Raw genomic sequence first — 27645 nt, 5'->3', positions numbered from 1 at the left:
GGCATGCCCTCGGCGAGGCTGGGGAGCTCTTCGGCCCAGCGAGACTACAGGGGCCGCGCGGAGGATGCCAAAGCGGGGGGCGCGGCGGCAGCGGGCGCACCTCCGGGGGGGGGGGGGGCGCAGGTGGGTGCGCGCGGGGGCGTGTGCGGGCGCACCTGCAAGGAGGGGGGCCGAAGGGCTAGGGAGCTACCGGGGGGCGCTGGCAGCGCGCAGGGGTGCGGGGAGCGCACACACCTCGAAGCGGGTGGTGGAGCGCGGTACTGACAGAAAGTTTAAAAGGTTAATCTGGGGTCTCCATGGTTGTGCCACGCACCCACGCCACCTCCCCGCTGCGCGCCGCCCCCCCGCCCCCTCACCCCCCCCCGGGTGGCCACAGGTCGGCGGCTCCCCGGGGTGCCCCGGCGGCTGGCAGCGCGCCCGGGAGCTGGACCTCCCCCCCTCCCCCCCACCCGCCCCGCGCTCATCCCGGCGCGCGGCTCCCCGGGCTCCACCGCACGGCGCCAGGGCAGCCCCGGCCCCGACTGAGCGCCCCATTGTGCTGCCCCCAGGTGCCGCCGGCCTTTGTGCGGGAGGCACCGGGAGGGGGGCTGATTCCCCGCGAGCCCGGGCTGCCCCAGGGCGGCGACGGCGGCCCGGGCGGAGGAGGAGGAGGTGGAGGAGGTGGAGGAGGTGGAGGAGGTGGAGGAGGTGGAGGCCGGCGGGGGAGGAGGCGAGCCGGGCGGAGGAGGAGGCGGAGGGGAGGAGGGGGAGGCCGGGCGGAGGAGGCGAGCCGGCAGCAGCGGCTGCGGCCAGAGCTCGGGCGGCCGCCGCCGCCTCCCCGCGAGCGCCGCGCGCCCAGGCCCGGCTCGCATGCGAGTCACGTCCGCCCCCTCGGCGAGGCCGCCCCGAGACGCCGGCCCCGCCGAGTGATGAGAACAGACGTCAAACTGCCTTATGAATATTGATGCGGAGGCTAGGCTGCTTTCGTAGAGAAGCAGAAGGAAGCAAGATGGCTGCCCTTTAGGATTTGTTAGAAAGGAGACCCGACTGCAACTGCTGGATTGCTGCAAGGCTGAGGGACGAGAACGAGGTCAGAGCGCTTCTCTTGGGCCGCGAAACTCTCCCCTTCCTCCCCCCCCTGCTTTCTCGCGGGCTTCCAGGGTCTGGGGAGCAAACCCCGCAGTGTCACCCACAAATACCCAGAGGGAAGAGGGAAGCTTCACAAATTACTGGAGCCTCTTCAACATGGCTGACAAATATAGTTTTATTCCATCCCCCCCCCCCCCCAAACCTGTGGTTCTGTGCTCTCTCCTCTCCCTGCCTATGCTCCTCTCCTCCTTACCCGGGAAACTTACCTTTGTGACTCCGACCGGCCGGTTTCCCGGCCTTTTTATCCTCAGGAAAGTGATTTTGCTTTGCTTTCCTTTCTCAAGCAGTTCAGCTTTGGGGGGCACCACTTTCCCCCTGAGTCCTCCCCGACCCCCTTGCCTGTTTGTAAGCCAGACCCGCCTCTGGTGTGACCTAACCCACCCCGGAAAGAAGTCCGCACGGAGCGTTTTTCGGCCCTTTTATCTGCTGTGGGGTCTGGCTCTGGCTCTGGCTCTGGCTGTGGCTCTGGCTCTGGGTTCGCGTCCGCCCCCCTCTGCCCCGGTGTCCGCTTTCTGGGGGGCGACCTGCGCGAATGTCACGGGGAGTGGAACCCTAGGACACCAAGCGGGGTTTTGTGTTTCCCTTTTAAGTCCGCGCCTTTTGCTAGTGGTGCTGAGTGAGAGAGAAGAGTTTTCTCTGCTCTCCCCCCCCACCCCCCCACCCCCAAACACCAGATCCCACTTTTCTCAAGGTCCATCAGCTCCGCGATGGGCTGCGCCTTCCAGCCTGGGGACGGGGTGTGAGAGAATTTGTGGGCAAATCTGTGTCCCGGCTTTGTGCTTCTCCCGAATCAGCTTCGTTGGGTTCCCCGGTAAGTGACAGGCAGACACAAAGGCAGGCGCAGGCCGGGGGAGGGGGCGGGCGGGCGGGAGGAGGGGGGCAGAGTTGAGACTTGCAAGCCTGCAAGGTCAGGGGCGCCCAAAGAAATGAAACCCAATCCCAGCAAAGAAACCGAGAAGTAGGGAGCTGATTTCTAACAGTCCCATCCAAATTTCTCTCTGTGTCTTGGTTGCTCTCTTTTCTTTGGTCTTTTATTTATCTGCCTTTCCCTCCGTGTGTCTCTTTTCTCCTCCTTCTCCTTCTTCACACACACGCGCGCACACACACACACACGCACACACACACTCCAGTCTTGCCAAATCTTTTCGCTGGGGCTGCTGGTCTTCTGTTATTAAACTAACAGTTTCTAGGGAGAGTTCTCTACCTATGGCAAAATAAAGTGTGGCCTGGATAGACTCCTGGGAAGGTCAAATATGAAATATTAAGTGTTATTTACTGGCTTTTGCCTTCATGACATACTTTTAATTGCATTGAGTCATTCCCCACCGCCCCCTCCCCCTCCGTCTAATGTTTAGGAATTGAAAGAAGGGTGATTTTCCAGTTATTTGCTTAAAATTTACTGAAATATTTTTATAGTTTCCTGTGTAGGGACTAGGATACATCCATGAATTTAAAATCTAAAGTCTCATATTATGCTTTCACCTCTCCAATGAGGGATAATGATAGCAAGTCCAAATAAAAAATATTCATCAACAAATGATCCAACATAAGAGGAAGATTATTCCTGAGAGGAAGTTGGGATGTAAAGAGAAAAGATACTGTTTTGCTTTGCTTTGGTTTAAGACTGTGGGTATTGTTGCCTGGTTAATGAAATCATTATATTTGCATTTTAATGGAAAGTTGAAATACTGGAGGAGAGTTATATTCTTTTACATGTTTGCATGTGTGTCTCATAATAGGTTTGAAGTGGAATATAAATTTCAACACAATAAATATTGAGGTGTTTTGTTTTTTTTTTAATGTTATGAAGCAGGGAAGTAAGTGTTAGTGAAGGGTTGGAAAGTCGAACTTAAGTTTAGAAGGCACGTATATGATTAAAAGATGGACAGGAGGAAGAGCACAGTAATGGACATTGCTCCATAAATCAGACTTCCAAAACCATTTGTCCTCAGGAGTTCACTTTGTAACTTTTTCTATTTTGATCTCTGAAAAAAGCAGGTAAGTTTACTTTAATCATTGATACCGAAGGTTATTTCACATGATTATCAGGGATTAGTATTACTCATCTCTGGAACAGAAACAGCTCATTTGGTTAATTTTTATTTGTCGTAAAATAATGAGAATATTTAGGAGTTTAGCATAAATGCCTACTATTTGTTGATAAAACTATGATTAATTATTGCAGTAATTCAGGGTTTAAAGAAAAACAGTTCCTTTTGCTAACAGACCAATATCTAACTGCTTTTTTTGGACTTTCCAAATGTTGTGGTTTGTGCTGTCTTCAAGTTATTCAACTAAATAAATGTAGCATTTTCCACTCATATTGGTAAATAAGAATACCTACATTGTTAATTATTTTTATTGTGACTATGAAGATTTGTTCTTTCCTATCAAACTTAGACTCTTTTGTTGTTTTATGTATCCTATTTGTATGCTGAAAATAGCTGCTAATTGATATTGTATAAGGGGCTTACATTATTATAAGGAGGAGATGCACATTATTTACCATTTTCAATATAAGTACCACTTTCTCTTCTATTATAAAAGAGAAATTATTTGAACTAGTATAGAATACTTGACTATAACGAACATAATGTCCATTCTTCATTTATGTGTGATATTTACCCTCTGGATATTCTCAGAATTTCATAGTATAGGACTGTCCTTCTTGAGCAATTGAATTTTATGGAAGTGATAGTGGACAATAACAAGATAGATCATTTTCTTAAATTGCAATATTGTTTTCCTTATTTTCTTATTGAACTAATGGTTAATGAGAAATTAACTTGGAACAAAGAGACTCCCTTGTTTTGTTTAAATCCACAGATTTGACAGCTATGACTTTAATGATATCTGGCATTATGCTGGTCTATGCAGTGAGTCAAGGCGACTGATATGATTTTGATGCAGTGGCACATGAATGTAGATATTGGCAGGTCAACATCACTTCCAGAATAAGTGAAATGCACCTGCCAAGGTGTGATTAGGACAGACTTCCAAAGTCCTGTTTGGGCACTGGACTTGTATTAGGTAACAAAAACTGGAGTTAATGTTTTGGTTTCACTTGCTGAAGTTATGATTTCTCTATCAACTTCAAAGCTCCACCCCCACACAATGTTGTAGCCAATGTCACTATTGAAATATATTTTCTTATTTCCTGATCTCCGTAAGACCTTTCTTATAATTCACAGACACACCTAGCAGAAACCTTCTTTACCATTACATCCCAGATCAAAGTTGGTAAATTCTTAAGAATTCTTTGAAATTTCCTGTAGATAAAATGTTATCAAAAGCTATGGATGTTTGACATTTAGAATATCTAATATTTAGAAAGATCAAACCTGCTCTTTTATGCTCAAATTCCTTGTTAAATGAATTTAGTTGTTGTTGCTTAATAGAATTTAATAGTCTTGCCTAGCTATCTCAGATTACTGGAGAGAGACTTCTTTGTTTTATAAACAACCATATAGACAAGTTAAAACTTTGGAGCAGCTGTCAGTGTTGATTCATCAAAATAACATTTTCCTCAACTATTATGCTACCATTGCACACTAGTTCTTAAGCGTAGTAATGGCACCAAAGCCAGTAGCAGAAAAATATTTTACAAGCCAACTTTACAATTGGAGCCTTAACTGTGGGAGAGTTGGTTTGCCAAGTAGAGCTGGTGGTTATCTTGGAAATTGTGCTGAAGAACACAACCACAAATGATTTTGCCAAATATACAGTATTTACTTGGTCTACATCCGCAATTTCTATTTTGACTCACTGTCAAATTCAGGGAGTACTGTGACATTATTTAAGGAGGTTATATAGCATATCTGTATACCTTGGTATATAGTACGAAATATCTCTACTTTGGTACACAGTAGGAAAGAAGTGTTCCACAAGAGGAAGAGGGTACAGTGAGAGCCTTGAATCATTGTGACTGCAAGCCAAAAAGAGTCTTAAGGATCTGCTATTTCCAGCATTATTCTGATCCTAGATTGTACATTGAAAAAAATCCCTGACTTAAGATAGATATATCCTTTTCACAATAAAATAGATTTTGGTTGCCCATTCCAAAATAGTAAATTCTATCAGCTTTGATTTACGCTTTTCTCCACTTGTCATGCAATGCAGTTAAATGTGCCAGGCTTCAAGAAGAGAAATAGACAGTAGGTGGATTTTCAATATTTTGTGTAAAAACAAATTCGATGATAATGTCAACCTACCTGCAGTTTTAAGAATTTGGAACTCAATATTTTATATTTACTCAGGGTTATTATTCAAACTGACTTGAAGTCAAGCTCCAAATAATCTGAGAATTAAAATTAAGAAATGAATAAATTAGGATACAGTGTTTTTGGAGGACAGGTTAGGCAATAAAATGAACTGGTTGTTTCACTAAAAATACTATAAATAAATATTTATTTTAAATTAAAGTTATGTCCCTTGAAAGAGCGATCCTGATTTCTGTCTATTTATTCCATACTAGAACCTAGTGGTGTTCTACTCAGTCAATATGTAATGAAGCGAGTATAAGCTTCCAGTTATAAGATAAATACGTTCTGGAATGGAATGTATACCACAGTGACCGTTGTTAACAATACGTATTGTATATTTGAAAGTTGCTAAAAGAGTATGTCTTAAAAGTTCTCACCACACACATGCAAAAACTGTAAGTCTGAAGTGTTGGATATTTTAACTTACCTTATTGTGGTAATCATTTCCCAATATATACATATATCAGATCTTTACACTGTACACAATAAACTTACATAATGTTGTATGTCAATTATATCTCAAGAGCTGAGGAAAAAATAATGACCTGCAATTGGAAAAAATGTCATTTAATTAGAAAATGTATAATCTATTCTCAGTGGTAATGATGATGATGGTAGTAATGACTGGTTTTTCCTTAAATGTAACTTCTAGTAGGTTTGGCCAACTGTCTCAGAAAAGCCATCCATTGTAAGCATATAGCTTAACGGTTTTTAGTAAATTTACATGGAGATCACATATTTTTAATTGAAATTTCTATTAAGATAATTGTAGATTTAGACGCAGCTGTATAAAGTAATAATAATTGGGCATGTACCTTTTGCACAATTTCCTCCCTTGGTAACTTTTGATAAAACTATAATATCACAACCAGGGTATGACACGGAGATAGTCTATTAGATTCCCCGTCTGACTTGTATACTTGTATATTGTGGATTTAGTTCTATACCGTTTTATCACATTATCAGATATCTTTAAATCCTTTTTTCCCTGAAAACAGAAAAGTTTAACCCAATTCTAATTCATCAGTCATATGATTGCTACCATTCTTTATCTAAAAGCGCATTGGAATATAGGTTTTTGTTTTGTTTTGTTTTTACCTTTAGATGTTTTTGCATAAAATGGCCTTTGTGTTCAAAATAGTTTAAGTTGTTTTAATGACTTACTGCATTGTTACTTATGTCATTTAATTCTCTTCACAACTCTAGAAACAGGTATTATTATCCTCATCACAGGTGAGCTAAGATGCATAGTGAGGTTGGATAACCAAATTCATGCAGCCAGTGCATGGTTTAGCTACGATTTGAATTAAGAAGTCTCTGAGCCCAGCTCTTTAACTACTATGCTATTCTTCCTTATTATCATTAATAAAAAAGTGAAGCTGTAATGTAGGCTATGCAGGGAAAGTCCTAAGAGGAAACTTAAAATGCACAGAATTGTTTATATAAAACCAGGTACCCAAACATTCATAACAGCATTATTGATGATTGTCAAAAATTGGAACAACCCAAATGTCTATCAACTCATAAATGTATGAACTGTGGTATATCCATACAATGGAATATTATTCAGCAATAAAAAGGAACGAAGGGCTAATACATACTGCATCATAGATGGACTTTAAAAGAAGCAAATAACAATAGACAACATATGATAAGATTTCGCTTATATGATGTCTCCAGAATAGGCAAATCTAAAGAGGTAGAGAGTAGATCACTTATTGCTAGGAGCTGGGGAAAGAAGGAGGAATGACTGTTAATGGATATGGGGTTTCTCTTGGAACCTAAAAATGTCCTGTTTTAGTTAGTGATTGATGTCTAAATAAAGTTATAAAAGCATGCAACTGACAAGGTATTTGGTATTCAGAAAGTAATGTCTCATGCAAAGAAATACAGAGAGTATTTGCATTGAATTGTGCAGGGCTATGCATATCTTTCTAGAAACATGGCAGCAGTGTTTTTTTAGGACTTGTTCCTATGAAATTAGGACTTTTAGTTTTGAACAAACAGGATGAATTACTTGGGGTTGCTTATATTTGAATTTCTAACTTAATGTAGTTCTAGATACCAGACATTTTTCTTGTTGAGCAAGGCTTCTCTCCCTCTTTATTCTGATGAGAATGTTGATTTGCTGCCAATTGGATTCCATAGTTTGGAACCACAACTATAACTAGAGTGGGAGAGATTCAGTGATCTGCAAGCCTTCAGCTTTAATAATGTATACATGTTGTACTCAATAAGGAAATGCCTTGGTTTCATATAATTGCCGTAATAATTTTTTTCAAGGAATTGCTGTAGAATTGGCCAAAATTTCTACTTTTTTTTTTTTTTTAAAGATTTTAATTATTCAGGAGAGACTCAGGCAGAGGGAGAAGCAGGCTCCATGCAGGGAACCTGATGTGGGACTCGATCCCGGGTCTCCAAGATCATGCCCTGTGGGCCGAAGGCAGGCGCCAAACCACTGAGCCACTCAGGCTGCCCAAATTCTACTTTTAAAGAGTATGATTTTAGTACTTAGCTGTAGGTTTGTCGTATGTTTGCAACAGATACAAGTTAGGCACAGTCTTTATCCTATCAAGCTGATGGAGTGATTGTTACAGAAAGCTGTAAGGTCTGGTCCTCCTTATAGAGGAAATGAATGGCTTCCTTGTTTTTTTACCCTCTCTTGCTTCTCTTAATACTCTGTGAACCACCTCAGTTGATACTAGGTTTGTTTGTTTCTTTCTTTCCAAGATTTTTATTTATTTATTCATGAGGGACACAGAGAGAGAGAGGCAGAGACAAAGTCAGAGGGAGAAGCAGGCTCCCCCAGGGAGCCCAATGCAGGACCCTGGGATCACACCCTGACAGACACTCAACTGCTGAGCCACCCAGGCATCCCAATAATAGGTTTATATGATAGCATCTCCATAATATTCAAAAGTTGTTCACTGGGTTTTAGTGTGCTACTACTCCATCTTTGCTTTTTAAATATACTTCCAAAAATTTTAAATTTTTTCAAGTAAATTAAAAATATGGGAGATAAGGTATTTTGATATGTTTATATTTTTAGCTTTGCTTTTTATAAATAATTTCTATGGAAGATGCCCTAGATTCAGGAGAGAAACAGGGCTGTAAAGCTTTGCTGATGGATTGCTGTCTTCAGGGAACAGAATAGTCAGGAATAGACATAGCAATCTCCCATTAAGACATGCCATACAGGGTATTGATATTTTTCATCTGCTACTTTTACAACTTTGAGATTTGTTAGTTTGTTCTGTGAATGCTACAGAGTGATAATTTTAATTACTATTGTCATATTTCATTAGCCATTGCTAAAACCTGCCTTTTCAAGTTGTTGTTTTTTTGATAGGGTATTAAACTAGTTTCTATGTCCAGATTATACTTAAGGAAAACTAATCACTCAACTTTCAAGATGGGTTTTTATTATATCATTTCTCCTCAAATTGGTATTTTTTGTTTGTCTTAAAATGTAGAAGAAAAAATGTTTAAAAAATGATAGTGAAACCAGAGGATTTAACATGATCTATCCTGGAGTTATTCCTCCTGTTTTTCTTCCCTGTCTACATTAAGAAACAAGGGCAACCATTAAAAAATACCTTAATTATTAGTTGTGCTGCTTTTAAAGTGCCAGAATCTGAAAATAATACAATGACACCACACCCAGATTCCATCCCTAATATACTGTCTTGTTCCTATTAATTTATTTTTTAATCTGTTTGTTCTTTCAGCACTTTTTCCATTTTTTGTTTGAAGTCTCTTACTTTGAAGTTATAGAATTTTCATATTTGCCATTGGCTATAAAGTTCTCTTAGCTCTTTTATAACCTCTCATGATTTTTGTATTAAAAGGATTACTTTTATATACCCTCTAATTAGTGTGGATGGTTATTAGCTTTTTGTTTGTTTTACTGCATATATCATAACAGAACAAGAAATCGCTTCTGCAAATAAAGTGTCTGATCATTCATAAAATTAGAATATCTTAAAAAGTGAATCCAGTTATTACAACATTAATTCACTTACATTTATATTTTAATGTACCAAAGAGAACTGGTGAAAGGAAAAATACTATATATGGCTACTTTTCAAACATGAAGGAGGAACAAATTTTCCAACATAAAAATAACCACGTAAATTATTTTGTTTCAGTAAAAAAGACAAGCAGGTACATCTTAGCAGGAAAGCATATATTTTAAACTTTTTACTCTAGATTTAATCTAACTTTATTCCACTAGAGCTACCCAAATGGTTGAAGTTATAACATATTTTATTTAGTTGAAATTAGGACAGAGTTATACTTATCTTTGAAATGTCTACCACATCATACTTGGAGAAAAACAAACTGGCAGGAAGCAAAGCTAGTAGACCTCTTAATGGCTTACCTTTTCAACACTTATAAATTAATTATGTTCCTACTGAAAATCAAAATTGGTAAGAACATTCGGTTATTAACACTGGAAACTAAATTTTCAATATTTTGAAACTTGTTTACTCTCAAATGTGATTCTTATTTGAAGTAAGAAATTTTCTAGACATCAACTCATTATATAATTTAAAAGCATTTTTACCAAGTGTGTAGGAGATACAGGAGATAGTGTTTTAAAATGATTTTTAAAATGCTTGAGATTTTGTTGAAATCCGAGGATTTTCCAAATCACTAGTTTAAGTTACTACTGACAGTTTTGCTTCATTTTTTCTTCATTATTATATTTTGTCATACTTCAAATAAAGCTGAAGTTTCCATATTTAGGGGTAAAAAAAACTTGATATTGACATTTTCCTCTAATATTGCTAAGAATTCAACCCTCTTAAATGGTTTACTTGTTGCCTGTTCACAAACCCATTGTAAAAAATGTGATGAGTGTAGATGAGTGTGAAAATTAAAATAAGGCAGGTGAAATACTAAATTGTGTTTCTCTTTACTCAGACATAGCCATTGGATACTTTTTGCCAAAATGGTCATGTGATTTTATTTGGATGCAAATTGTCACTTTGCAAACCATTTGCCTACTTAATGTATCTCTGTCTAGTGGTAGGTGAGCAAAGATAAAGAAGTCTTGGGATAAGAGGAAGTAAAAAGTGCATTCAGAATGCATTATTGGGATTTCAAAATTTGCCCTAAATTTAATTAGAAAAGGCAGTTAATTGTGATCCTGTCCTTTGGGTAGGTGCTGCTTAAAGAAGGAAAGAAATGCAATGGGGATTGGTCGTTTCTCCTGTTCTTCCTCCCATTTATATTATGTGTGTGTGTGTGTGTGTGTGTATAAAATTTATTTATTTATTTATTTATTTATTTATTTATTTGTTTGTTTGTTTATTTTGGAGGGGGGAGATGGAAGGAAAGGAAAAGATAAGAAAAATAAATCACTTTTAGAGATAGTTCCTTGACAGGCATATGCTCATTTTCAGGGCCAAAGAAAAGGGAGGTTTCTCTTTCGAGCTTCTTGATGCTTTCTCACCTCCCAATTACACGCGGTCACATCAACATTTGACACGTGGGTACCGTGCGCATGGCAGCGCTATTTACAAACACCATCCTAGGATTCCAGAGACTCTTATGTAACAGCTGAGAGAGTGTGGGCTTTGTGTGTCTGTGGGCGGAGGAATCACTTTAATTCAGAGTCAGGGAGCCCTTGTCTGGCGCTGACAGGGTCATGAACCAAAGATCAAGGTGTCTAGGTCAGGATCCGCCCAAGACACAGTTCTCCTACCAAAGTCTCAAAGGCAGTGCTTTAATATGGGATTAATCTTTTTTTTCTTCCTTCAGCAAACAGAACCAGTTATGTCTAACTTTTTTGTGGTTTTGGTAAATGTGGGCAGATTGTACATTGGTTTTGGTTGTAACTTACAGTGCCACTGAGGCTGAAGTGTGCTTGCCTGCCATTCAGTCTCACAAATGCCTTTTTTAAAAAAGAGTGTATTTTAAAATTTGTAATCATCTTCAGATGCAAGAGAATTCATAATCTGACTTGCCAGACTAGACACTCAAACCACAGAACACTCAAGAAAGTGATTAATTGATCATCCTCCTTATCCCTTCCTGCCTCAACCCCTCTCCCCTTCCTCCCCACCCCTGTTCAATTCTTCGTATTCCACCTCCCTCAGCCTTCCTCCACTTTTTAACTACATCAAGACTTGGATTTAAAAAGAGGTCTCTATACCAAATTATGAAATTTCTTTTTCTTTCCCAGATAGAGTTTCAGAGTTTCTCATTTATATTTATCAATCAAAAGAAAGTCTTGAGCTTCAAAAAAAAGTTAAAGTACACAAATTTAAAGCATATCTGGTATGTGTTTACCAGTGTTTTTCATCATGAATTGTAAGCTGACTAGTTGGAATCTTTAAAATATGAGTAAACTTTGAGGGTTTTTTTTTTGTATTGCATCTAAGAATCATTTTTGTAATTACACTATCTGTCTAGAAAAAAAGGAAAAATTAGGATCTTTGAAATGCAGTATAATAAATGAAGGGAATTTGTTTAACTTTTAAAACTAAGAATCTTTAACTAAGAGATAAACCAAGCACCAAAAATCTATTTTAAGTCCTATTCTAAGAGAAGTTTAGATCTGAAATAATTTAGAGATTATCTATCCAAATTTATTATTTACCTATGATACTTAGAAATTAAGTTTTAGCTGTCTAACATCTGAATTTGCTCTCATTTGGAAGAAACTGCCAAAAGAGTGACTCATTTAACCAACACAATGAAATCTAAGGATGGGCATTCTTCATCCCTGTTGCTGAGTAAAAGTTCCTTCTGGACTTGAAAAGATATAGCTTGAAAGGAGTTCCTTCTGGAGTTGAAAAGATATAAACTTGAAAGGTTTAGTGTTTATCATTTAAAATATTTTGTATATTTCTAATACATTGAATTAAGATATGGTGAAAGTAGATTATAGGCTTAAAAAGATTATTTTAATTTGCGTGTTTTCTTTGCTTGCTTTTTTATTTTATTGTTTTGGCCCAAAGATAATGTATTCAACTTAATAACATTGGCCCAAATAGTGAAAGTTTGTTTGAAATTACTTATAAGTATCCTATTCTACGAAGAGCAGTGCCAATTCTAAGCTTTTGGGCTTTTGCAAGAATTATCTTAACCTATATTAGAACATTAATATTTTCCTCTCATCTTACAGTTTTTTGGACAGTAAATTATATATGATTATAAGCTGAAAGTGCTCAGAATTTTTATAAAGGCCATAAATTAATCCCTTTCTGCTAAGAAAGGGATTTATTTATTTTTAAAGATTTTCTTTATTTATTCATGAGAGACACAGAGAGAGGGGCAGAGACATAGAGGGAGAAGCAAGCTCCCTGCAAGGAGCCCAATGTGGGACTCGATCCCAGACCCTGAGCCAAAGGCAGACACTCAACCGTTGAGCCACCCAGGTGGCCCAAGAAAGGAGTTTAAACATAACTGTCATTTGATTGTACTTTGGTTTTATGTGAAGTGGCAAGCATGTAATAAAAATTGATTTATTCAATGGATGGACTCCCTTCATAATGATAAGATTTAGTGGCAATTGTTTTAGAATTAAAAAATATCAAAACGGTAGATTGCATGTGAAAGGTATATACCAAAAAGCAATATGAAATTTTAGTTTATCCCCTTTTCAGTTACTACTGAGGGTGTGTGTGTGTGTGTGTGTGCATCTGTTCACATGTATTTTGGACTTTTGATAAGAATTAAGTCCTCTTGGCAGAAATGGTTAATTAAATGAACCATAGTAAAAGTTTCTGTCTATGAATATAAAATGAAAAAATAACTAATGTCAGTCATTTTTCTGGGTATCAAGAAGTTACACAAAATCCTCAAGGTCATTTGTATAAACTGCTTTTATAAGGTCCTTTTAGGACCTATAAGGCAGCTGAGGAATCAAGTAGGGGCTCACATAAACAGCTGGCTTGGTGATGTTAAGAATGGTACCAGGTGTTCCTTCTTGCCTAGGAGTTCCAGGTCATCCTGTGGTCAGGCACACATGGTCCCAATGTTTACACACACTGTTCCAGAATTCTGAACACCAGTGATGCAGCGGTGGGAGTTGAAAGAGTGGTCTGTATCTCATCAATTGTTTAGTGACCTGGATCGTGAATATTCATACAGAGTGAGAGGGCACTGATTATAATAATATTTGACTGGGACAGAGGGAGTTGAGGTGAGGGGTCATGGTAGATGCATAAAGGAGATTCCCCCCAAACTCCTACATTCTTATTTTAAAATAACTACTGTTATCACTCGAAAGGAGCTTTCTGCTTTGAACTTAAAATAGTAGCTTTTAACCCAGACTAGTGACTAAGGGCTCTAATATCCAAGGACTGAAGGTGATGAAACTCTTAAGAGTATCACTCTCTCTCATAACCAGGCTGACTCAGACTCTTTTAGAAGCTATTGTGGCAACTTAACCATCTTTAATAATGTTGCTTCATACCTGCATGGCAACAGTTTAAGTTAGAGCTGCCATTTTTTCATGTTTTAAAATTATTCCTCACTCATTATTTATTTTATGTTTGAAAATATACCAATCCTAGTACATATACAAATGCTTTCCAAAATCGCCAAAAATGTTTGGTTAGAACTACTTTGCTTAACATTATAATCTGTTTAAGGGCCTCTATCTGCAACAACATGGAGGTAACCCCCTTCTTATCTCGTAGAATTATAGTAAAGGAAAGGAAAAGGTAGGTGATGATTTTGGAAAATATGTAAAACAAAGTGGTGACGTTCATTCAACTAAATACCAGCAACTATGCTTAACATGGAAATGTGCCTAGAATGGTGAGAGGAAAATATGTAAATATAAATAAAATATAAAGAGTTTTTATTTTTTTAATTTATTTTAAAGATTTTATTTATTTTTTTCATGAGAGATCAGAGAGAGAGGCAGAGACATAGAGGGAGAAGCAGACTCCTCACAGGGAGCCTGATGTGGGACTCAATCCCCAGACCCAGGATCACGCCCTGAGCCAAAGGCGGATGCTCAACCACTGAGCCACCCAGGTGTCCCTATAAAGAGTTTTTAATGTTCACAAATGATGAACATTCTAAAGATTCATTTCGAACTCTTTTAACAAATTATCAGACTTTTTCATCCACCTTCCTTTGAACTTTTAATGTTTTTTTTTTTCTTTCTGGACTGTGGGTTTAATTTCATGTGCTTGTATGTGTGTGTTTGAATATGTTTTTGTATTTTAGATCTAGCTGTGTAGACTAGAGTTGTTTCCAATTGCTTATAAGATATTGCCACCACTTTTACTTCAACATTTTAATAAATCATTCTTCAGATTTGCAAAAACGTATTTCATTTTTAAACATAAAATCATATGCTATTGTCAGCTGAAAAGGACTTTAGAGACTCTCCAACCTATCTGTTGCATTTAAAACTGGAAAAAAATAGAGCCATAGGAAGGGTAAGACAGTTACCTCAAATTACATAGTAGGATATCTATCATTTTAATAATAGCCAATCGACTAAGTTCTTACATTTTGTTAAGCATCATGCTAGGCACCTTACAGATATTATTTTATTCTCACATTACCTCTTTTTCTGTTCGTGCCATATATCCCCATTTTACTGATGAAAGAAATAGGTCATAGGGTTTTAACCTCCATATAAATTTTGATTTATATTTAACATCACCACCATTTTTTTAGGACTGTGATTTCTTCCTCCTTGATATTCTCACCTGTGTGACTTTTCTTTCCATTCTTTCCTGGTTCTTGCTGCTTTTCACCATATTTCCCCCAAAAGGAATCTGCATTTCCTCCTTATTTCTAGTGGATCACGATGAACTCTTAAACAGCTGGCTGCCATTAAACAGTCTAGCCTTTTGGGTTAGGAAGATCTAATTTTGAATCCTAAGTTTCCTTCTTATAAACTGTTTATGTTTTAATTCAACGTAGTAGTTTTAGCCTCTCTGAATCTGCCTTCCCATCTGTGAAATAGGAATAATGAATAATTATCTCTTGTGTTGCTCAGAGGGAATAAATTAATGAGTTAATATAAATTAAACATCCAGTATATTACTTGGCAAAATTTCAGTGATTGAATAAGTATATGTTCATTCCTCAAGCATATGTTGAGCATCTATGTATTAGGAAAGAAGAAAGCCATTGTCCTTGCCCTTGTGGAGTATATGGACTCCTAGGCAAGAATCAATACTATGATCTTTTAAAAAGCATAAAGAGATGGAAATTGTAGGACTCAAAAACTGATCAGGTGGAGAATTTCCAAGGAGGCATCCAGCCCTCTGCTCAAAGGTATGATTCCTCAATTGCCTGAATGGTCCTAGGCACAAGAATCGGCATAGCTTCTCAACACACTCTCTCTCTGTCTCTATGAATAAATAAATAAAGTCTTAAAAAAATAAATAAAAACAGGTACATGGTAACAACAAAAACAATTTAAAATATTGTAATCAGAAATACATCTTTATTACTTTTTCCTACAGTAATACACTTAAATTTTCAAAATTATCAACATCAAACCAGAGCTTCCTGACTCCCCACTATGCAGGATATGAACATTAGAATTTCTCATTTCCATCTGCTTTTTCTCTTTTGCCTTCTGCCAACTTCTGTATTTTTTTTAAGATTTATTTATTCATGAGAGACACACAGAGAGAGAGAGAGAGACAGAGACATAGGCAGAGGGAGAAGCAGGGTCCTCGCATGGAGCCCAACGCAGGACTCCATCCTGGATTCCAGAATCCCACCCTGAGCCAAAGGTAGATGCTCAACCGCTGAGCCACCCAGGCGTCCCTGACTTCTGTATTCTATACCATTCTATATTGTTAAGTTTATAATATTTATACTTTGTTCTTCATCTATAGCTGTTTCTCCTATGCTTTGTTTGTTGCTTGGTGCTAATTGAAGGGAAAAAAACACAGCATTTATAATGTGATTATGATAAATAGAATTCAGTATAATTAATACCAAGTGCTGTGGTTGAATATGTAGAGAAGGAAAAAAGGATCCCATAGCATTAAAACTTGATTCTCAAGATAATATTTTAAGCATCAAGATGAAATAGATTACATTTTCTTACATTCCTCTAATGCCTTAAAATTGTGCCATATTTTAGTTTGGACTTTTATTTTTCTGTGAGCTTTACATTTTTCTGGAAAATTCTAATCTCCTTTTTGGTGTTCTTGATAGAAGAATTATATGCTTTCATCACATCACGATGATTTTTCTAATTTCTTAATTATATCACTTGGTGAATGAAATATACCTTCTTAAAGTCATTCTTCTCTATGCTGTCTGGTTCCTCTTTTCTGAATTAGAGTTTCTTTTCATTATTCTCCTGGTTAGGTGTGCTTTATTATTTCACTTTCTTGTCTTGCTCAGTATTTTTTTATAAAGATTTTATTCATTTATTCATGAGAGACACACAGAGAGAGGCAGAGACATAGGCAGAGGGAGAAGCAGGCTCCTCTCAGGGAGCCTGATGTGGGATTTGATCCCTGGACTCGGGGATCATGCCCTGAGCTGAAGGCAGCACTCAACTGCTGAGCCACCCAGGCATCCCCTTGCTCAGTGTTTGATTCTTTTTTTTCCTTTTTGCATAAATCCTCAAGATTTTATTCTTGTTTTTGTTTTCCAAAGATGGTAGGTAGGAAGCAAATTGAGTCCTTGCATATCCAAAATTCATTAATTTTTTCCTCAGAGTTAATTGATTAATTATTGTGTAATGCTCTTGGGTTTAAATTAATCTCCCCTCAAAACTTGGAAGACTTTTATCTAGTGTTGCTTATAAGATATCTGATAAAAATTTGATTTTTAGATGACTTTTTTCTTATGAAATAGTGTTTAGGATCTTTATCTTGTCAGCTCTGATGTTTTCCTAGGAAATTAAAAGCTTACAGGAAAATCTAAGTCCATATCTGTCTAGGCATAACTCTTTTAAAATGCATCATTCTCAGCCCTAAATGATCCTGTACAATCTAGAAACAAATGTCTTTATTCCACTTTAGGAACTTTTCTTCTATTATACCTTTGATTATTTCTTCCACCGTATTTTTTCTTCTCTCCGTATGAAATTCATGCAAACTGTACATTTGACCTCCTCAATTTATATCTCTTCTTTATTAAGCTCCCTTTCATATTTTCCATCTGTTTTTTCTGTATGTTTTCCAATTCACTTGATCTTTTTTAAATATTAAGAATTGAATATAATTTCCCAAAGTTCTTATATCCTCTTTTTAACAGAAGCCTGTTTTGCAGCTCATATCCTAAGGAATGAATGAAATTTTTTTTTAAAAATTAGAGCAACAAAAAAAGAAATGTTTGTAACTACAATAATATATATGTTGGCAACTGCGCTTTCTGATGTTATTATAATTGAGTAAGTATTTCAGTTACATGGTGTATTTAAGAGGCCTTCTGTGACAACTTCAAAATATAAGCATGATTTGCAAAACTACTTTAAGTTTTAAACAACTGATTTATAAATACACTTTGGAGCTCAGGCCTCCTGAAAGATGAGCACTGCCTGTGTTCTTTTGCTTCCTTTCTTTCAGTTCTGTGGCTACCAGCTCCCTTCTGGGCTATAAGAAATAGCACTGTTTTCAATATCTCTTAGTATCTACTATCATGAGGAGATAATATTTGGTTAGTTCCTTAGTTCTGGGTTCAAGTGAACTTGGTATTTATTTTATAGTGAAAAATAGTTACGGGTAGATGATCCTTCATATGTAGGTTTTCCACTGGTTTTGAAATACCTTATTTATTCATTTTAAATATGGCTAAATCATAGTATTTTGAGTGCATTTTTCTGGCTGCTGTTATTGTATTTATTAATGATTCAAAATCCTGCAGAATTTTAAATTGATTTGTATGGGCATTCTACTTCCATTTTTTTCCAAAACGGTATCTCCAGTATCTAGCACAGTGCCTGAATCATTATTAGCTACAATTTATTTGTTCAGTGTAGGCCACTACTTCTAGAGAATTCTCGTTCCAAATTTTTAGTAGCATAAGAAATCCATAATGAGTAATGATCTACTCAATGCTAGTGAAATGAAGTACAAACAGGTAGAGCAGCTCTTTTTTTTTTTTACTTTTTTTCCAAATATAGAGAACTTTCTGAAATCAGAGAATTGATTTATGATTTTTTATATATTATATTGACATAATAATATGTAACCAGGAAACAGAAACCAGTAATCCCTCATTGATCTTCTGTTCTTTTAAAAATGGCAGGAAGATGAGAAAAAAAAAATCAGAGGTCAAAAAATTTTTTTAAATAATATAACTTAGGAGGCATCTGAAATCTTTAAATTTTTCATTGGTGCAAGGTGTAGCTCTTGAGCTACAACTGTTTTTTGATAAAAGATGCTGGTTTATGCTGCCAGTGTTATATCTGCCCCTATGTAGTGGAAAGTACAGTGTGGTACCTGAGATGTTGAAAAGGTTAAGGCAACATTCATACTTGTGAACAGACCTACAAAAATAGACTAGACTCTTTCAGATTGCATTATTCATTTTCATAAGGTTGTCTTTACCTCTTTTGGAAGTCTGTTTTCTAATCTTCTTCTAAGGCTTATCATTCCCTTCATATGTCCATTGCATGCATTTTTTCAGAGGCCAAACAGAATTAGTGCATGCTTTGTATTGCAAAAAGGCATTGTTGACTTTAAGTGGCTTTTCATGTGATGCTGGGTAGGAAGTTTACTATTTCCTCATTTATCAAATGAAGGACTTGGACAAAATAACTCTTCTGAAATTTCACTGAACCTAAAAATCAGCATAGTAGATTATATATTCTATATGACTACTTGTGGCATATTGCAGATGTTAAATAAATATTTGTTTTATTGTGTTTTATAAGAGACCACATTATATCCTTTCAAGAAAAAAATAGTATTACATTCAGATGCCTGTATGTTTATGAGGAATTTTTCAAAACTGTTAAGGTTGAATTCAGGGTTTCTTACAGATGGTCTTCGCACGTTCAGTGACATTTCTCATAATGTGAGAATATTTGTGGACTGAAGAGTGAAACTAATTAAAAAAATTCTTTCAGTGAGGGAAAAAGTATTCATCAGAAGTATTCTAGTAGATGATATATTTTTGGTAATGAAACTGATAGGGGTAAAAAAAATGGAAACTGATAGGGGCAATTAGCAGTTTTTTTCTACGTTGGCTATGCTACTACTATCTTGTTATGCAATGATAATGCTTTTCTGACAGAGCAGAGAGCAAAGTTACTTTAGTCTTATTTCCATTAACCAAATCTTAAATATCCCTTCAGAGAATAGATGTGAAAAAGAAGTCTGCTTCTCAGACCTCTTAAGAATATAGATTTTGTTTTTAAGAGGCAGTTCACTCCTGCATGCCAAAACAAAGATAAAAACTTTATCTATCTTTAATCCTTAAAGGAAAATATACATAAAATTGCTATTTACTGTATACAATATATGAAAGTTATAAGATTAATACAGGTATTAATCTTTTATGAAAAAAATCAAGTTCATTGAAAAACGAGGTAATAATGAGTCATTTTAGTTAAGTAAAGGAAATAAAATCTAGTTTTGAAAATGACAGATTTACTATGAGAATGCAAAGTTGATGAGACTAGGATATCCAAATAAATTTGCTGATTTATTTTCTGTTACTCAGTGAATGCAGGAGTCCATTTATTTAGATATTAATAATATGATAAATTAAAACCTCTTTGAAGTCAGTGTATTATCATTACGAGAATTCTTCTGAAACTGGTGTATAAACAGGATTATAATTTAATCAGAGATTAAATTATGTTGCTTTAACTCCCTGTCAACATACAAACTGTCAAAATTATTATAACCATGAATTTAATATGCTAATTCCATTTTCACCTAGAACTTCAATTTGTTCTATCACTAGAGTACATATATGGATAAAATTTTAGGGATATCAAAGAAAGAAAAGAACAAATATATGAACATACTCATGGTAAACCTACAGCTTATTTCATGGGCCTCAAAAGATAGCTTACCACTGCTGTTTTTTAATATATATGTATATATTTATACACCGTAAAAACCCGTTTTGAGTAATGACTCACCACACACACACAACTTCTATGTATTGCCTTTCCTAATACATATTTGGAAAAGAAGATGATATATAACTAGAATTTCATAGAGTTAAAAATTTTAAAATACATGTATTTTAAAAAACCCTGAGATTTCCAGTGTCCACTTTAACATGTAAGGAGCTTACCATCTCAACAAGTAAAAAGCTGAAGAAACTGAAAAAAGTCAACAACTCTTCATAGCTCAGTCCGAGAGATGGGGTCACAAGGCAAACCACTGCCCCCAAGAGTGGAGAGATAGGCGAATACAGAGAATCACAACTTATTGGAGCAGAAATCCACATAAGTAGAAACATCCATTGGAACCAGTGCCAGGGTAGAAAAACCTGAACTGTAAAACAAATTCCTGGAGGCTCAGTGTGGATAAGTCATAAAGTAAAACAACAACAACAACAAAAAAAAAAAAACAAAAAAAACAAAAAAAAACAGGGGAACTCAGTCATAGGAAGCCCCCTACACTTTGATTTTACCTCCAGGTGTCCTACCAGGTCCCCTCAGTAAATATCAGAGAAAAGTCCCCTTGTTCTTCAGTAGGGGGAAAGATGAACCATTTTGAAATAAGCCAGAACATTTTGTTCTTAACAAGGCCTGCTCTCAAAAGAAACTACTTTACCAGAGCCTAAAGGGAAATTCCCAACTTCAGCTCCCTCTAACCTTGTATGTGGGGGAAAGGAAACAGGTACCTCCAGACCACTCCAGCTATCCTATCCTACTTAAGGAGGCAGTGATTGGCACTGAGAAGCACTGTTGAAGTTCACAATTCAGTGGCACAAGCTGGCCAAAAGACTAATCATATAACAACAGAATGCTTCCCATCCCTTCACACCTTACCTCTACAATACTAAAGGTCCCTTTACTGCAGTTCCTTTTGCCCAGTACATTTTGTTTGCTTTAAAACAATAAATTGCCAAGCATACTAAAAGGCAGAAACTGAACAAGTATCAGACCGAGAGTCAAATATAACAGGAATATTGGAACTATTACACTGGGAATTTTTTTTTAAAACTGTGATTAATGTTTGAAGGGTTTTAATGAAAAAAGTAGACATAATGCAAGAAGAGATAAATAATGTAAGCAGAGATATGGAAATTTTAAGAAAGAAAAAGAATGCTAAAGATAAAAAATATAATGATGGAAATGAAGAATACCTTGATAGACTCATTTATAGACTAGATATAGCTGAGGAAGGAATCTTGGAGCTTGAGAATATGACTGGAAACTTCTAAAACTGAAAAGTAAAGAGAAAAAGTACAGGGAAAAAAACAATATCCAAGAATTGTGGGACAATTACAAAATATGTGATATACACATGATGGGAATACAAGAAAGAGAAGAGAGAAAGGAATAGAAGCAATATTTGAAGCGTTAATGAGTAAGAATTTTCCCAAGTTAACATCAGACGCCAAACCACAGATCCAGGAAGCTCAGGGAACACCAAGTAGGATAAATACCAAATAATAATAATAATAATAATAATAATAATAATAATAATAATAGCAAAGCAAGCACATGAAGCATATCATATTCATATTCTGAAATCAAAGATAAACTCTTAAAATAAGTTAGAAGAAAACTACACCTTACCTGTAGAGGAGTGAAGATAAGGATTATGTTTGAACTCTCCTGGGACATCATTACAAGCAAGAGAGTGGAGGGAGAAATTAAAAGTATTGGGGGGGGGGACCCACAAACCCAACCTAGAGTTCTGTAACCAGTGAAATTATCCTGCAAAGATAAAGGAGAAATGAAGACTTTCTCATACAAACAAAAATTGAGGGAATTTGTTGACAGCAGCTTTCTGTACAAGAAATGCTTTAAAAAGTTCTTTAGGAAAAAAAGAAAGTAACATTGATCAGAAACTCTGATCTATATAAAAAGAAAGGAGAATAAGTAACTGAAGGTAAGATAAAGCCTTTTGTTTATTTTGTTAATTCTAACATATAACAGTTCATTCAAAATAATAATTTACTAAGTGTATCAGTGAAATAAATGACAGCAATGATAGACAAGAGGAAGAATTAGGAATATTTTGTTATTATAAAGTATTTTCATTACCCAAGAAGTGGTATAGTATTACTTGAAAGTGAACTTGGATTAGTGGTAAATGTATATTGCAAACTCTAGGACAACTAAAGAAGGTTTAAGAAGTGTAACTACTATGCTAAGAAAGAAGAAAAAAATAATGGGAAATATATAAAAAGCTCAATTAAAAACACAAAACAGAAAAAATATAGAAGACAAAAATACAGGCAAAGTACAAAGTCAGCAATTAGGAAACAGTAATAAATATGGCAGATATTAATTCAGCTATACCAGTAATCACCTTTTGTTTCAGTGGTTTAAATTCACCAACTAAAAGAGATAATCAGAGTGGATAAAAAAAAACTATATATTGTCTAAAAGACATGTTAAATATAAAAACAGATGTAGATTAAAAGTAAAGAGCTGGAGGGGTGTTTGGGTGGCTCAGTTAATTAAGCATTTGACTCTTGATTTTGGCTCAGGTTATGATTACGGTGTCATGAGATCAAGCCCAAAGTCAGGCTCTGGGCTCAGCATGGAATCTGATTGAGATTCTCTCTCTCCCTCTCCCTCTGCCTCTCGTTCACATATGCTCTCTCTTTCTCTCCAAAATAAATAAAATATTTTTTTAAAAAGTAAAGAAATGGAGAAATATATACCATGTTAACATTAATCAAAAGAATAGCTAGGGTAGCTACATTAATTACAAACAGAGCAGACTTTAGAGCAAAGAAAGCTATCAGATAAAAAAGGCATTTCTTAATGATAAAGAAGTCACCACTCCAAGAAGACATAACAGTCCTTAATGTGCATGCATCTAACAACAATGTCAAAATACATAAGGCAAAAACTAAAAGAACTGTAAGGATAAATAGATAAATCCACTATTAAAATTGGAGAGTTTAATGCTCCTCTGTCAGAAGTAAACTGATCCAGCAGGCAAGAAAATCAGTAAGAATATAGTTGAACTCAATAGTGCCATCAATCAACTGGATATAATTGATGTCTATAGACTACTTCATCCAACAACAGCAAATTACATATTCTTTTCAAGCTCTCATAAAGCATTTAACCAACAAAGACCACATTTTGTGCCATAAAACACACCTTAAAAAGGTTAAAAGAATAGAAATGATATACTGTCTGCTCTCAGATCACAAGGGAATTAATAAGAAATCAATAAGAAGAAGACCATTGAAAAATCCCAAATACTTGGAGATTTAATAATGTACTTGATAACACATGGGTGAAGGAAGGAATCGCAAGACAAATATGAAAATATTTTGAACTACTCTGGTTGACACTGATTTGTCATGCAGTTCCAGTGCTACTTATGTTTTTACTGTCTGCTTACTTCATTCAATTTTTGTGAATTTCTTGCCATCAGAGGATTTCATTGTCTGAGGACTGAGACCACAGTGTTAAAAAAAAAAAAAGGTGCAAAGAAAGTTAATAGAAGTCTGAAAATTTTTTAAAATAAATGAAAATAAAACTTATCAAATTTGTGTGATGCAATGAAAATAGTGCTTAGAGGGAAATTTGTAACATTGAATGCATATATTAGAAAAGAAGATCTAAAATCAGTAATCTAGGGGCACCTGGGTGGCTCAGTGATTGATCATCTGCCTTTGGCTCAGGTCATGATCCCAGGGTCCTGGGATCGAGTCCCGCATCGGGCTCCTCACAGAGAGACTGCTTCTCCCCCTGCTTATGTCTCTGCCTCTCTCTCTGCCTCTCATGAATAAATAAATAAAATCTTTAAAAATAATAAAATAAATCAGTAATCTAAGCTTCCATTTTAGGAAACTAGAAAAAGAGCAAATTAAATAAAAAATAAGCAAAGCAAAGAAAAAGAAAACCCCTAAAAATGAGAGAAGTCAGTGAAAATGAAAACAGACAAGCAGTAGAGAAAACCAGCAAAACCAAAGCTAGTTCTTTGAAAAGATCAATAAAATTGATGATCCTCTAGCTATTTAAAAGAGAAAAAGAAGACACAAATTACTAATATTAGAAATGAAAGAGGAGACAGCACTACAGATCCCACGGACATTTAAGGGATAATAAAAACACATCTCTGTGCACAAATTTGATAACATAGATAAAAAGCAGCAATTCTTTGAAAGGCGCAATCTGCCTAACTCACACAAGAAGAACTAGAATATCTTTATAGGCCTATATCTACTAAAGAAATTGAATCATTAATTAATAATCTTCCAAAACAGAAAACATCAGGCCTTCATGGGTTTACTGGTGAATTCTACCAAACATTTAAGGAAGAAATTGTATCAATTCTTTATAATCTCTTTCAGAGATATTTTCAGAGAACAGAACAGAGGGAATACTTCCTAACTCATTCTGAGGCCAACATTACCCTTAATACAAAAACTAGACAAAGACATTACAAGAAAACTACAGAATAGTATCTCTTTGAACACAGTTGTAAAAATCCTCAACAAAATATTATCAAATCAAATCCTGCTATATATAAAAAGAATCATACACTATGACTAAGTTAGACATATATCAGGTATGCAAGGTTGGCCCGACATGCAAAAGTTAATTAATGAGTCAATCATATTAACAGGCTAGAAGAAGAAAAGCCACATCATCATTTCCGTCGATGCAAAAAAAAGCTTTTGACAAAATCCAACACCTATTCATGATAAAAACTCTCACAAACTAAGAATAGAGGGGAGCTTCCTTTATTTGATAAAGAACATCTGCAAAAAGCCTACTGCTAATATCACAGTTAATGATAAGAAATTCAAATTTTTTCCACTAAAATCCCTCTATACTACTGCTTTTCAACATAGTAATAGAAGTCCTAGCTAATGCCATAAGCCAAGAAAAGGAAATAAAAGGTACATAGATTAGAAAAGAAGAAATAAAACTGTTATTTTTCCCAGATGACATAATCATCTATGTAGAAAACCTGAAATAATCAACAAAAAATTTGTAACTAATAAACAATTACAGCAAGATCACAAAGTGTAACATTAGTATACAAAAGTCAGTCACTTTTCCTCTATGTCAACAATTAGTAAGTGCAACTTGAAGTTGAAAACACATTACCATTTACATTAGTATCCCCCCCACCCCCCGCCAAATGCAATGCTTAGGTACAAATTTAACAAAATAAGTACAAGATCTATATGAAGAAAATTACAACATTATGATGAGAGATACAAAGGAGAAAAAAGTAAATGGAGAGACAGTCCATGTTTCCAGATAGGAGGATTCAATAGTAGCAAGATGTCAGTTCTTCCCAACTTTATAGATCCAACACAATTTTGATCAAAATCAGGATTTGTAAATATCAACAAATGGAGTCTAAAGCTTATATGGAAAGGAAGAAAACCCAATATTCAAACCTAATATTGAAGGAGAAAAATTAAGTTGGAGGAATGACACAACTCAGCTTCATGTCTTACTATAAAGCTACAACAATCAGTGCAGTGTAGTACTGTTGACAGGATAGAAAAATAGATCAATGGAACAGAATAGGGAGCCCAGAAATAGATCCACATAAATACCATCAACTGACGTTTTACAAAGGCTAAAGGACATATAGTGGAACAATGACAATCTTTAAACAAATTGTGCTAGACAACTGGATGTCCACATGCAACAACATGGATCTAAACACAAACCTTACACTTGTCACAGAAATTAAACTCAAAATGAATCATAGACATAAATGTAAAATACAATACTATAAAACTCCTAGAGATAACTTAGGAGAAATCCTAGACAAGCCTAGGTATGGCAATTACTTTCTTGATACAACACCAAAGATGTGATTCATAAAAGTAATAAGTTTTACGCTGAACTTCTTTAAAATGAAAAAATTCTGCTCTGCTAAGGTCAATGTCAAGAGAATGAAAATACAAGCCACAGACTGGGAGAAATTATTATTAGGAAATCACAAATTAAAAACAATAGTGATACTCTACTACATACTTGACACACCAAATACTGGTAATGGTGTACAGCAACAGAAACCATTCCTTGGATGCAAAATGGTACAGCCACTTTGGAAGAAAGTTTGACAGTTTCTCACAAAATTATACTTACCCTACCATACAATCCAGCAGTTGCACTCCTTGATATTTGCCCAAAGGAATTGAAAAGTTATGTTCACACACAAACCTGCACATGGTGTTGATAGCAGCATTCTTCATAATTGACAAAACTGTCCTTCAGTAGGTGAATGGATAAATAAACCTTGGTAGTCAAGACAATGGAATATTATTCAGCACTTTAAAAAAAAGCTACCAAGCCATTAAAAAAAAAATCAGGAGAGAAACTCATGCTTACTATTAAATAAGCCATTCTGTTTGATTCCAGTTGTATGACATTCTGAAAGAGGAAAAATAAGAAGATAAGTGTGGTTTTTTTTTTCATAGACTGGGGGTAAGAAAGGATGAATAGGCAGAGAGTAGAGGATTTTTAGGGTAGTGAAACTATTCTGTAATACACTACAGTAGTGGATATATGCCATTATACATCTGTGAACACTCAAAGGATGTACAACACCAAGAGTGAGCCCTAATGTAAACTATGGACTTTGGGTGATAGTAATGTGTCAATGTAGATTCATCAGTTATAACAAATGTGCCACTCTCATGGAGGATGTTGATAGTGGGAAAGATTGTCTATGTGCACAGGCAGAGGTCTATGACAACTAGTACTTTCTGCTAAATTTTAGAGGGAACATCAATCTGCTCTAAAACTAAAGCTTATTAATGAAAAACATTTAAAGCAACCTGAAAAAAAAACTAAATTTATAAAAAGAAAATAAATTAGGCAATGCAAGTATGTCTTCTCTTTCTTATGGGTAATTGTAATGTTTCAGTTCACGTCCTCTTTTGACACTCAGTTTTCCAACCTGAGGTTAAGGAAAAATAACCTAATCTCCTTAATTGAATTATAACCTTACTTACGATGAACAGTGAGCACCAATCCTTCATAGAAAGGTGAGTGGAAGTGGAGGTATGGGATGTCCAGAGGCAGTTAATAAGCATAATTCAAATGGCTTTGTTCAGTGCCTGTGATACATCAAATGCTAACAGCCAAATTCATGTACCTATAGACTCCATGCCTTTTCTCAGGGTGTTAAAGATGGAAAAGACTTGTTCAGGGGTGCCTGGGTGGCTC

The 27645-nt window shown here is 36.2% G+C and overlaps 1 protein-coding gene across 2 annotated transcripts in view; it reads left to right on the top strand.

Annotated features, from left to right (window-relative positions):
* The first annotated feature begins 771 nt into the window (after window positions 1-771).
* TET2 (tet methylcytosine dioxygenase 2) overlaps window positions 772-27645 on the top strand; it is a 125462-nt gene continuing 98588 nt past the window's right edge. Inside the window, exon 1 of one of the 2 annotated variants that reach the window (XM_055342453.1) lies at window positions 772-1069. The gene's annotated coding sequence lies outside the window, so the exon portion shown is untranslated. Of the gene's footprint in view, window positions 1070-1850; window positions 1940-27645 lie in introns of those variants that run through there. The other variant, XM_055342454.1, reaches the window with a different exon arrangement.

Source organism: Nyctereutes procyonoides, unplaced genomic scaffold, assembly GCF_905146905.1.
Source record: "Nyctereutes procyonoides isolate TBG_1078 unplaced genomic scaffold, NYPRO_anot_genome, whole genome shotgun sequence".
Lineage (NCBI taxonomy): Eukaryota > Metazoa > Chordata > Mammalia > Carnivora > Canidae > Nyctereutes > Nyctereutes procyonoides.
This window is presented reverse-complemented; position numbering and strand designations above follow the sequence as displayed.